This window comes from Dreissena polymorpha, chromosome 14, assembly GCF_020536995.1.
Source record: "Dreissena polymorpha isolate Duluth1 chromosome 14, UMN_Dpol_1.0, whole genome shotgun sequence".
Lineage (NCBI taxonomy): Eukaryota > Metazoa > Mollusca > Bivalvia > Myida > Dreissenidae > Dreissena > Dreissena polymorpha.
The window spans coordinates 73149891-73162364 of NC_068368.1; the positions used below are offsets into that span (position 1 = coordinate 73149891).

General features: G+C 34.4%; 1 long non-coding RNA gene across 1 annotated transcript; it reads right to left on the reverse strand.

Moving 5' to 3' along the window:
• Positions 1-1799: 1799 nt before the first annotated feature.
• LOC127857057 (uncharacterized) lies at positions 1800-6056 on the reverse strand. Its single transcript, XR_008038296.1, has 4 exons — positions 5443-6056; positions 4029-4213; positions 2794-3615; positions 1800-2382 (listed from the first exon to the last, which is right to left on the reverse strand). It is a non-coding gene; the product is annotated as an uncharacterized LOC127857057 (long non-coding RNA).
• Between the last annotated feature and the right edge of the window lie 6418 nt (positions 6057-12474).

A 12474-nucleotide genomic window follows, 5' to 3' on the forward strand; every position in this document is an offset into this window, starting at 1 on the left:
CTATACCCACCAACACTCACGAAAATCCCGTGTATAAGTAAACACGCATGTTTATTGAACTGTGACGAAAAAAATAGCATGTATCTTTTTAACATAGACTGTCAAGTTAGGAACTTATTCTCGCATGAATATGTAAACAATAAAAACTTTGTCGTATCCAATGCTTAGCAATTTTGCTTCAATATTTTTTTTACGCTTTTTATGTCACTGTCATGTTATATAGTGATGTTCTGTATTTACAAGGCGGGTTATTAAGATTTTCGGAGAACTACTTTTATAGCAAATTAATTAAGTGGTTAATCGGAGTTTTGGAAATTTGGTTTTTGGCAGCCAGCCAATTCGGATAGGCTCAGAAATTTGTATCATTTCTATGGCATTGGGACTACGCCCCAAGCCAAAAAACGGATACGTTGTAATCAAAGTATTACTTTTAATATTAACACAGGGTCCAAAGTGTCACAAGGACGCATTTGAAATGTCAAAGATTATTTTCTCAACACGTATTTTAAATTTTGAGCAATAAATTATTCACTGCGTGTGACAGTCTCTGTATGATCACCATTGCTTTTTTCAACCTACTTTTGAATCCTGGAATTATTTCTTTTGATCTTAAATTGTGTATTTTATAAATAGTCTATACTTCACTATGCGGCAGATGATTTTCATTAACAGATAAAAAGTATCAGTATATCAAAATGTATTCCTTTAAAAAGTGTTAACGTGAAAATATTGTAAATTTATTGAAAGTGAAAATGATAACAATAATCGTGATGTTCTCAAATTATAGAGAGACAATACAGTGGTGTAAATCACACTGTAAACAGTTATATATGCGTTGGTACATGTGTTATTTTTAATTCTTGACTATGAGTGTGGTTCTGCAAACCGGTTTAAACCCCAATTCTTTGCACTGACAACTCTAAGGCGTTGACAGGAGTTTTGCTTATTTGAATTTTAAATTCCCTGAAAAAATGTTTTCGATTTTTATTATTCCTATAATGAAGATTTGGATGAAATCTTATTGCCATCTCTAAAAAATAAGCTTACCAAAATTAAATAACTTAGCATGAACGTTGTTGCCAGATTAAATGTTTGAAGATAAAATATGCAGTTTTACATAATGTTAGTATGATATCTATGTATCAAACATTTGTTATGCATGCCAATTGTTGTGACTTTTTCCGTGTTGCTGCTGAACGTTGATTTCTTTGAGAACTATTCTCAGGTTGAATCCTGGAACCGCTTTCCTGGCTTAAAATAAAACATGAAAATATTATTAAACATTAAGAAATGTTATTGAATAGTTGAATTTATATTCATTTTATATATAACACATCTTGATAAACACCGAAAATTATATGTATTCCATGTGTTTTACGTGTATCGTTAACGTGTACTTAGAATAATTGCAATCCGCTGACAAAATTACCGGATGAGTAGATGAATTTAAGATATCGTCAGCAAAGATGTTAACACAATAAGGTATTTAGACACTTCTACACGAACACATTCAGCCGAGGGTTTATAATTGCCTCATTGCTGAGGCCCGATTATCTTTATTTATTATGCCACGACAGCGCATTTACGTTGGAGACGCTGACATGATATTTTAAAGTGTTATCGGATACCCATCCGATAACAGTTTTAAGCTCCGCCCATCAATATCCGTTTTAAAACTCCGCCCATATTTGGTTTACTCAATGATTTTTTTAGCGTTCCATGTTTTAGCCCCGCCCATTCTGAGAACTACTTTTTTGTAGGCGTGGTATGTCGCTTCTTTGATTTAAATGGAAACAAACAGCGATTCATATTTTATTCAGAAGTAAGAACATTAATAAACAATAAGTTGTTTTTTTAAAACAAAAATAACACTTTATTAAGTATATTTCTATAGGGAAATATAAATTAAATGAGCATTAATCAATGGAAAAAAAATAAACAAATACAAAGGTGCACCGCTACCATTCATTGGCTGCAGATGAACACAATTTAAAACAGTAATGATAAACATTTAAAACGTAACACAAATATACTTAACACGTTTTAAATAAAATATGACATATTTGATCAGTTAAAGAAGAATTTATGACAAATATTCACTAAACATCTCGTCTAAGATTATATAAAAAAATTAACTAATTCTTTACAAATGCTTTCCTTTTTTGTGTCATTCATATAAAAAGCAAGGCAAATAGGTGAATAGCATACACAATGAATTAACATTGACAAAGTAAAATAATTAATACTTGATTGAGATGCTTTGCTAATGCCTGCCATGCCTAATAATACATGACAATTTCAATTTTTAAGTGTCTGAAATTAAACTTTCACAAAAAATATGATTCTATCTCCACAACCAAACAGGAAATTTGTGTGGTCAACCTGAAAATAAAATAAAGATTCCTTTAAAAAAAAACATCATCAAACATTCATTGCATAACTGCTTTAACCCTTTCAGTGCTGGAACCGAATTTTGAAGGCCTTTGCAAACAGTTTGGATCCAGATGAGACGCCACAAAACGTGGCGTCTCATCTGGATCCAAACTGTTTGCTATTCTGATAGTAATCTTTGAAACAAATGAAGAAAATGCTTATTTTACAAATTCAGCAGACGACATTTTAGCAGACGACAAATTTCCCAGCATGCAAAGGGTTAAAAATAAAAATCCAGATATATAATTTGTATTAAAATTGAAACTTTATAAATATAGTGACATATAGATTTATAACATGTTCAGATAAAACAATTACATAAATACTCTAAAAAATAAATTTGTCGACAAAAAGTATTACCTTTCCGACAAATTAATTACATGGGTTGATGTGAAGCTGTGCCGGGATGCAGTTGGGGGGGAATATCTCGAGTTGGTTGAGAGGCAGAGAAAGACTCGGACAAGTGCAACTGACGAGGGTAGAACTGTGCCGCCAAGAATTTTGGTAGATATCATCATCCATGGAATGTGTGGTCGCAACTTTCTGCCATTAAAAGAAAAACATTTCATATTATAATAAAATAAAACAAATCCAACAGGAGATAACATTTCAAAATAGAGTGTTTTAATAACATTTTTATGGCACAACTTGAACAAATTACAACTTTAATAGACACAATATTATTAATACAAAATGATATAAAAATTAAATGAGCATTAATCAATGGAAAAAAAAATAAACAAATACAAAGGTGCACCGCTACCATTCATTGGCTGCAGATGAACACAATTTAAAACAGTAATGATAAACATTTAAAACGTAACACAAATATACTTAACACGTTTTAAATAAAATATGACATATTTGATCAGTTAAAGAAGAATTTATGACAAATATTCACTAAACATCTCGTCTAAGATTATATAAAAAAAATTAACTAATTCTTTACAAATGCTTTCCTTTTTTGTGTCATTCATATAAAAAGCAAGGCAAACAGGTGAATAGCATACACAATGAATTAACATTGACAAAGTAAAATAATTAATACTTGATTGAGATGCTTTGCTAATGCCTGCCATGCCTAATAATACATGACAATTTCAATTTTTAAGTGTCTGAAATTAAACTTTCACAAAAAATGATTCTATCTCCACAACCAAACAGGAAATTTGTGTGGTCAACCTGAAAATAAAATAAAAATTCCTTTAGAAAAAAAAACATCATCAAACATTCATTGCATAACTGCTTTAACCCTTTCAGTGCTGGAACCGAATTTTGAAGGCCTTTGCAAACAGTTTGAATCCAGATGAGACGCCACAAAACGTGGCGTCTCATCTGGATCCAAACTGTTTGCTATTCTGATAGTAATCTTTGAAACAAATGAAGAAAATGCTTATTTTACAAATTCAGCAGACGACATTTTAGCAGACGACAAATTCCCAGCATGCAAAGGGTTAAAAATAAAAATCCAGATATATAATTTGTATTAAAATTGAAACTTTATAAATATAGTGACATATAGATTTATAACATGTTCAGATAAAACAATTACATAAATACTCTAAAAAATAAATTTGTCGACAAAAAAGTATTACCTCTCCGACAAATTAATTACATGGGTTGATGTGAAGCTGTGCCGGGATGCAGTTGGGGGGGGGAATATCTCGAGTTGGTTGAGAGGCAGAGAAAGACTCGGACAAGTGCAACTGACGAGGGTAGAACTGTGTCGCCAAGAATTTTGGTAGATATCATCACCCATGGAATGTGTGGTCGCAACTTTCTGCCATTAAAAGAAAAACATTTCATATTATAATAAAATAAAACAAATCCAACAGGAGATAACATTTCAAAATAGAGTGTTTTAATTACATTTTTATGGCACAACTTGAACAAATTACAACTTTAATAGACGCAATATTATTAATATAAAATGATATAAAAATAATTAAGAAATTCTTTTAACTTAAAATATTTTTATTATGGACTCGGGGCTTTTTTTGCTTATTAAGGGAATAGGTGTTTGTTTTCCTAATTTGAGAAATTTGCGACTCAAATTTTCACAATTTTAAGAAGTTCGGGACTCAAATTTTCACAATTTCAAAAAAGTTTGCAACTCATTTTTTCACAATGTTGATCTGTGGGCGACACAATTTTGAACAGTTTTCGACACATGTTTTCAAAAAAGTTGCACATCGCGCAACTCATTTGTTCACAGTTTTCAACTGAATTTTTTTATGAACAGTGCGTGACTAAATTTGTTCACAATTTTGAACAGTGTGCAACTCATTTTTTAAAATTGTGAACAGTGCGCGACTCATTTTTCCACCATGTTGAATAAACAGTGCGCGACTCCTTTTTTTTCCAAATTTTGAACAGTGTGCGACTCATTTTTACAAATATTGAACAATGCGCAACTCATGTGTTTTCACAATTTGAAGAGTTTGTGACTTATTTTTTTGTAATTTTGAATGAACAGTGCCCCACAAAATTGTCCCCCATTTTTGAACAGTGCGCAAATGATTGTTCCAAATTTTGTACAGCGCCTGACATGATTTTTTCACAATTTTGAACAGTGCGCAACTCATTTTTCCACAATTTTGAATGAACAGTTCATTACTTATTTTTTTGCAAAAATTTGAACAGTGAGCAACTCATTTTACAAATTTTGTACAGCGCGTGACTCATTTTTTCAAAATTTTATTTATGAAAAGTGTGCGACTCATTTTTCCACAATTTTGAAATCATAATGAACAGTGGGCAACTAATGTTTCCCACAATTTTGAACAGTGCGCGACTTATTTTTTCAAATTTTGGTACAGTGCGTGTCTCATTTTTTCACAATTTCGAACAGTGCGCAACTCATTTTTCCACAATTTTGAATAAACAGTTCGCGACAGTAGAACAACTGGCACTGATCATTGGTTCATCAGCATGAGAATGGGTGTTAAAAAATGGCGCAAATAATGAAACATGTGTGTTTAAGCATGCATACATAACAATGAAACTTACCAACCACTCGGCCAGGAAACATATGGTGAAGAAGCTGCGGGATTCAGCATGCTCTCCCACTGATATTATGCAGATCAGTGGTCAAACTGGCAGACAACTTATGTTGGGATTTCCCAATTGTGAAGATATTAACCTCAGCAATCTCCAAACACAAACATGTTCATTTATTGTCACTCAAACAGCAATTAATCCATTATGTCACCCTGACAGTCTCAATACACGATGCAAAACCAAAAGATTTTCGTTTCGTCTAACACACAGCTGGTAACGTCGCTGAATATTGCACAAAAGCAGCTTCATTATGAAGTTCCAGCGACTCGAAATACACGTTCCCCACCCACTTTGACTTCGCACGTGAAGGCCTGTTTTTGGGGGAAAACTGTGAACATCTCACAACTAAACGTATATTACGGAGATGGACAAGTTGAAAAATAAATCACTCTTATCACTTCCAAATTGCGCACTACGTTAAAATCCCGTTCCATTTGATTATTGTATTTATTGTTTGAAATTTTCACTCTACACATTCGCTTTGAAAATAGCGGTTGGTGTGTACTATTGGAAGTACATGTCGAATGTGTTATTGTAAAAAATATTGGTATTGTGTTTTTAGTGCAGAAATTGTTCTTTTAAGTTTCGATTTCTCGCTTCAGTTTTTGTATTATGTGCGTTTAATTTTGATTGATTGTTGCTTACTTTCGAACTATTTTTTATGTGTAAATATATATGCATAGACGCTAGCGGATGTAATCAGGTTGCTACTAATTTGCATATTTATCAATGAATTTAGCGGTTGTTTGTTTTTGTTTGTTTTGTGAATATTTTCTTATTTACTTTAAAATGTGGCATAATAAAAAGAATATATGGTTGGTGACTTTTGATATCATGTGATATAAGACGAGTCTGATATGGCGTGTGAAAAGGCTCGGCAAGCCTCGCCTTTTCCTACGCCATATCAGACTCGTCTTATATCACATGATATCAAAAGTCACCAACCATATATTCTCTATATACAAAATTCATTTCAAACAACTTATACACAGTTTTTCAAACCAACCTCCAATGTTTTTATATATAATTTAAGAAATAAAATATGTGACGTAATTATAATGATTTAGGAGGTTAATAACAAGAAGCTGTGAAGGAAAATCAGCAGTGCTTATGGTATTTTGTTACCATGATTAAATTGATTTAATTACTTTGAGAAATCGCTGTCGGTAACAATCAATATTTGCATAAAGACAGGTCGTTGATAGGCCATGTCCTAATAGGGGTCTCTATGCACCCCCCCCCCCTAAGATTAATTTTCACCTATACCAAGTTGTCCAGTATACTTTTTCACTTGTCCTCAAAGATAAACTCAAGTGAAAGTGTGCATATCAACCAGTTTCCTTGGCAACCGCCACTCTAAATTGGAAAACGGACCAGGGCGACTATATCACATCATTATTATATTATATCTTATCGTAATACAAACAAATAAGTGTTTAAACAAAGGCTACACATTGTGCTTTATTTTAAAGAACAAATTATATATTTATCTCTTTTGCATATTCATGAATATTAATGAGTACCTAACTAACAAAATCGCGAAACATTACTATTTATGATCATTACTATGTTACTATATAATCAAATTTGATGAATTTGGTGTCTATACCTAGGTTTTAAGGGGCAAAGAACACATAAAGATCATCGGAGCTTGTTGAAGTTTACGATAGGACACACAAATCCAACATGGCGTCCAAAATGGCCGCCAAGATTGCCGCCAAAACCTATAAATGATCATAACTATGTAAATATCCACTAAAATTTGATTATTTTGGTGGCTATACATAGGTTTCAAGGGCCAAACAACACATTAAGATCATCAGACATTGTTTAAGTTTATTATATTACACACAAATCCAACATGTCGTCCAAAACGGCCGCCAAAATGGCCACCAAAACCTGTAAATGATCATTACTTTGTAACTATCGACTCAAATTTGATGAACTTGGTGTCTTTTCCTGGGTTTCAAGTGGCAATAACACATAAAGATCATCATACATTGTTTAAGTTTACAATAGTACACACAAATCCAACATGGCGTCCAAAATGGCCACCAAGATGGCCACCAAAACCTATTTATGATCATAACTATATTACGATCCACTCATATTTGATGATTTTGGTGTCAATACCGAGGTTTCGAGGGGCAAATAACACATTGAGATTGTCAACATAGTTTAAGTGTATTATGTAAGACAGAAATCGCACATGGCGTCCAACGACACAATACAAACGACCACAAGTCCATTACTTTTGACGTGATTCGTGTTATGTGAAATGCCATCGTTTGGACCTGCCTGGATTTTGACAAGAGGATCGATATTTTTCAGCTTCAGGCAACACTGAGTTGACATGAAATAATGCCTATCTTGCATCAGAACAAAATTCTCGCCTATGATTAATAATTAGGAACAATGGGGACAAAGCGTGCATTCTGTCAACATAAGCCTTAGTTTGCAACCTTGCCACAACCTTCACACCATTGTAACGTTTGACCAACCCTTGTATTGGAAGGCTGCCGCAATCATCATTGATGCGCCACAAAGTAGTTGAAAATATTGTTCAGAATTCGGGATGTTTCATAAACGTGTGAACTTGTGGGAAGGGGGGGGGGGGGGCAAGGATCCCTCATGGAAGAAACTGCTCTCAAAACATACATGAGGCTGTCTTTGGAGAACATTCAATTGCGCACATTTTGACACGAAAAGCTGTCCAAGGCTTCACGGGACCATGTTCTTGTTGAAAAGTGCATACACAACCAGGAACCAGGAAGATCCGGACATTCAGATACTTCTGGATAATGCCAAGGATTTGTACTCTAACAACGCTAGCAGATGAAACATGTTATGCGATTTTGAATAAACTCGAGAGGGCTACAGAGAAGAAGAAACATGAACTTGCCATGACCTCAAAGACACGCATAGTATGGCTGAATTATCAGCTAATGATTACAAATTGAATCATATTGTACTGTGTGTTGGCTGAAACATTATCAGGCAGTGTCCGATATGCTATCCATCTTTGCTTGGTACATTACCTGCAATCTGCTTATTACTACATGTATCTGCAGCAAATAAGCAACCTAGAGGAAACGAACACGAATGTTTATCGAAATTTTGGTATTGGTTTTCATGTTGTTCGTAGGAAAAATCTGTGCTGGGCTGGGCTAGGATGTGATCTTGTCATTGAGCAAACATTAATGAAGTTTTTATAGAGCACATGTGGTCTAACCCGCGGCAGTGGAATGCCCGAGGAAATGCAAACCCCTTGGACCCTATCTGCAATATTCGAGCACAACAGTGCGATGCAGGATTTTACAGAATTGACCTTTACTACAAGTCGACAACACAAAGACTCAACTAAGGCGTGTATCAAACGGGATTCTTCTGATCTAGAGAAAATGCAGACACAGATTACAACCTGCTCACCATACACAGCTGACCTTACTCTGAGAAACATGGTCTATGGGATAGTGGATGGGTCAGATATGAATGTTCGTGCAATTGAGGCGGTTTGGAAAACGATCATACGAGATATCATAGGAAAGTAAGTCTTTGCTTATAAATTTACGAGAAAATGCAGAGCCAAAGCTAATGGGAATAGCTTGGCTGTTAAGATCGCTTCTGACCGTGCTTTTTATCCTCCTCTTCTGTTCCAGCGTTTCCTGGTGGTCAAAATCTGGAGATGCTTCCCTTTCAGTCGTATTGTCTTATGAACTGAGCTTCCATCCTGCTGCCTTCTTTGAAGCTAAGAACATACTTTGTACAGCAGATAAGCCTCAGATCGCGACACATCATGTGAGGCTGTGATAAACTGTATACATGAAACAGATGCTTGATGGTGGCAGTTTGCTGCATTGTTGACCTTGGAGAAGGGCGACTCAAATAACGCACAAGTCGAGTCTTATGTGGATTCAGAAAAAGGCATTACGGACAAGCGACAGTGGGGTTCGATGGCTACGAAGACGATCATTATAACAAAAGACACCACGCACCGGAGACGATGACACAAACGTGAATCATATTGTGAGTTTCAGCAAAGAAACAGAATGCTCGTGTAAAAAAGGCAGACTTTTTGACTCGTGTCAGAAACAAGGCCAGCATGATTGCTCTGAACCGCACAACTCTGACTAAAGTGGGATGCTATGTTGTTCTGTCTTCAGGGGATGCAGACGTTGAAATTGTTAAATCAACAGTATAACGATCGCGTCGTAGCACCAAAACATTGGTGGACGAGGATACAGATTTGCTCATCTTGATCCTGCATTACTTCGAAAGGGACAATAAGACCATCTACATCCGCTCTGATGTAAATTAATGGTCAAAGGAACACAAAGTGTTTAATATTAACCTTTTGAAAAAACTCATGCTTATTCAGGCTGTTATTAATATTCAATGATTTGTAGCAAAGGTAAAAAATGAAGTCTACAGAAGTTGTTAGAACCTGATCCTATCATGAAGTCATGTCCTAGTTCATTCTCTCCTTCAAATGTCGTAAATTGGATTTTATGATTATTCAACTGCTTATTGATAACCTCAATTCGATTAAAGTGTTCCTTGTCTCCTAAACTATGGCGTTTTACATAACAACCATAACGTTTGAGTAACAAGTTATGGACGGACTTGTGGTCCATCGTAATGTGTTGAACGCCATTTTGGACGCCGTGTTGGATTTCTGTGTAACATAATTAGTTTACATTTTGTCTGATGATATACATGTGATATTAATGTATTTTTGCTCCCTGGGTATAGACATCAAATTCATCAAATTTGAGTGAATAGATACATAGTTATATTTTATTATCATAAATATGTTTTGGCGGCCATCTTGGTGGCCATTTTGGATGCTGTCTCGGATTTGTGTGTAATGAAATAAACTTAGACAATGCCTAATGATCTTAATGTGTTCTTTGCCACCTGAAACCTATGTATAGACACAAAACTCGTCAAATTTGAGTGGATTGTAACATATTTATAATCATTAATAGGTTTTGGCGGCCACCTTGGCGGCCATTTTTGACATGTTGGATTTCTGTGTAACATAATTAACTTACACTTTGTCTGATGATATAAATGTGTTCTTTGCCCCATGAAGCCTGGATATAGACACAAAATTCATCAAATTTGAGTTGAAAGTTGCATAGTTCTGATCATAAATAGGTTTGGCGGCCATCTTGGTGGCCATTTTTGACGTCATGTTGCATTTGTGTGTACTTTATTAAACTTATTCAATGTCTGATGATATAAATGTGTTCTTTGCCCCCTGAAAACTGGGTATAGACATAAAATTCATCAAATTTGAGTGGAAAGTTACATAGTTATGATCATATTTAGGTTTTGGCGGCCATCTTGGCGGCCATTTTTGACGCCATGTTGGATTTTTGTGTACTATATTAAACTTAAGCAATGTCTGATGATCAGTATGTGTTCTTTGCCCCTTGAAACCTAGGTTTAGACCCCAAATTCATAAAATTTGATTGTATAGCTATATAGTTATGATCATAAATAGTGTTTTTTTTTCCCGATTTTGTTAGTTTCTCATTAATATTTATTAAAATGCAAATGAGATAAATATATAATTTAGTCTTTAAAATAAAGCACAATGTGTAACCATTGTTTAAACACTAATTTGTTTGTATTACGATAATATATAATATAATAATGATGTGATATAGTCTCCCTGGTCCGTTTTCCAATTTTGAGTGGCGGTTGCCATGGAAACTGGTTGTTGTGGACATTTTCACTTGAGTTTATCTTTGAGGACAAGTGAAATTTTTTTACTTACTTGAGTTACTGAACAACTTGGTATAGGTGAAAATTAATCCCAGGGGGGGGGGGATGCATAGAGAGCCCTATTGGGACATGGCCTATGATCTTTATCTAGTTTGTGAACTCAATCAATTATAAATATGCACTTTAGAAGTGAACAAAAATTTAATATAAAATCCAATAGTATTCAGATCATTATTTCCAAAAAGACTATTAATCCATGTAGTTATACTCTTCATAAAAAAAAAGCAATTACTTCAAAATATTCAAGAAAGTCTTCGTTTTCTTTTAACGTTTATTTTCAACATATGCGCTTTTATTTTGATTCAATATTTATAGAGTTATGATACGCATGGGACAATCAACCACAAGTAAATACTTATGCAAATGTTGAAAAAACGATACTTGCTCTGCCTAAAACATTCCACTTTCATCATTTAAATATCATTCAACGTGGAACGTTTTAATGATATTCCATACAAGAAAGTCGACGGACCAGCACAACAATATTCATTTTTTCCTGTCTTTTTAAAGAGATATGTAAACAGAAATATTTTATTATCGTTATAGTTATTGTGGAACAAATCAGACTAAATGATATTGTTACGGGGTGTGTAATTTGGTGTTTCGGAGTCGTTTCAGACATTTTGTATGACTTCGATACGGATAAACGACTTGATGTGCAATGTGCAGACAAGACAACGCAAAGATCCAAAACCAGCTTAAGAAATATAAAAGTTAATTATTTACTGAATTAACTGTCAAAGTTAAACCTTGTAACAGTGTCCATATTGTCTGTAATTGAAACAGTTTTAGTCACAGTTTTATATGGGTAATAATATTTTGTAATCATTTATATTTACTCTCAATATTTTACTTACATACATTCACTCTTCCAAACACTCCACTCAGTTGTTTATGGTGATCTATGTCAACTTGACTCCTTAACTTTCGACCATCTCCTTGTTCAGCTCAATGAGTCTCCGGTCATGAAGGTCCTTCTGAATTGGGGTGGTTATCATTGTATAACTACTTAAAACATTAAAAGCACTTCCCTGCAAAGCTGCTGTCTGAGGTTGCGGATGTGTTCTCAGGAATGGATCCTGAATGCGCGCCTGGATCATGATTTTAACAGAGACATAAGTTATCTACTATGCTCCAAAATATGCGGTGTTAAGCAATATAAATGCAACGCCAATGAAAAATAATTGA